We start from the raw sequence: 1,382 nt of genomic DNA, 5'->3' as shown, positions 1-1,382 counted from the left end.
CAACATAATCTTTAAATTTAGGGGCGGACATTAGCAACTTTTTTTTTCGACCCAGTCTATTGATGGGTATACCACCAATGGCAATCTTTTAACAGTTTTTTATATCACACCATTTTAGAAGCCAACTAATGTTGGAACATCCATAATTACCTGGCCTTCCTGCAAGGTAAAGCGCACATCGGACATTAATCTTAGATGCATGAGCATAGAAAAAGAAAAAGAATTGCAGACTTTGTATGTCTTTTTCCGCGCCTTAAGCAGAAGAGTTCTGTGAATGCTTCGCAAAAATTTCTTTGAAGAAATTGCAGAGATCTTAATAAGTTTGTACAGTTTGTCTTTCTATTCTTTTCTGTACTTGTCACAATAGATCTTGTATTTCCTTTTTGATCGACATCATCCATGATTCTGCGGTATATCAAAGAACGAGCATAATAAGAGATTTGTAGAGCGCATCAAATTTGGTACATGCACCTTACCATTTCTTCGCCGCAACATCGATTGCGTCATGATTGGAGGCTCAGCATCTTCGCTATCTACACAATTTTCGCCGATATGTCGGAGTGGTTTTACTACAGCTTCCCTCTCTTTCTGCCCATGAATTGCTCACGTTTCCTAGCGTGTTCCAATGTGGGCGAAAGGGTAGAATATGTATAGTCGAGGCACAGTAAGTGAATACCTAAATGTCCTACTATACCCCATCGCAAGTATAGACTTATTTTTAAAATGCTCTTACCGTTAGACGTCGCTGTAGTTGAGGTTTTAATATTCTCAATGACAGCGCCAGCTCGCAGGAATAAAAATGTGCACGACCGAAAAAATCACTGAATTTTGTTTTAAACACACAGTCAACCACAAAAGTTGAGGCACGGAGAATTTTTCAGTGTATGCAGTGTTTTTTTATGTATTTTTTTTTTGAAAATTCGTTATAAAAATATTATGAGCTATATTTTTACGACAAAAAAAATTAGGTATATAGAAAATAATTAAACTTTGTCCTAAACGCAGAAAAATTAAAAAAAATGTTTTAAAATAAAGAAAAAAACTCAAACAATTTTCACAAAGATGTTAAACTGTTCACAGCTTTATAGAAAAAATTTGGATTAACCTACATATATACAGTTTTGTAGCGCAACAAAACAAAATACCAAAAAGCAACGAGATTTTTCAACAACTTATAAGCAACATTTTTCTAAAAAATCTGGTAGAAGAGTTTAAAATTTTTATGAAAATTTTTTGAGTTTTTCTGTTTAGTTGAAATTTTTTTGAATTTGTATGTGTTTAGGGCAAAGTTTAATTATTTTCTATATAAATTTTTTGTCATAAAAAATGTTTACAGTTTAGCAGAAGGTTTAGAAAATTTTATTTTGTTTTTTTTTTTTTTT

Source organism: Rhagoletis pomonella, unplaced genomic scaffold (assembly GCF_013731165.1).
Source record: "Rhagoletis pomonella isolate Grant_MI unplaced genomic scaffold, Rhpom_1.0 Rhpom_scaffold_00006, whole genome shotgun sequence".
Lineage (NCBI taxonomy): Eukaryota > Metazoa > Arthropoda > Insecta > Diptera > Tephritidae > Rhagoletis > Rhagoletis pomonella.
This window is presented reverse-complemented; position numbering follows the sequence as displayed.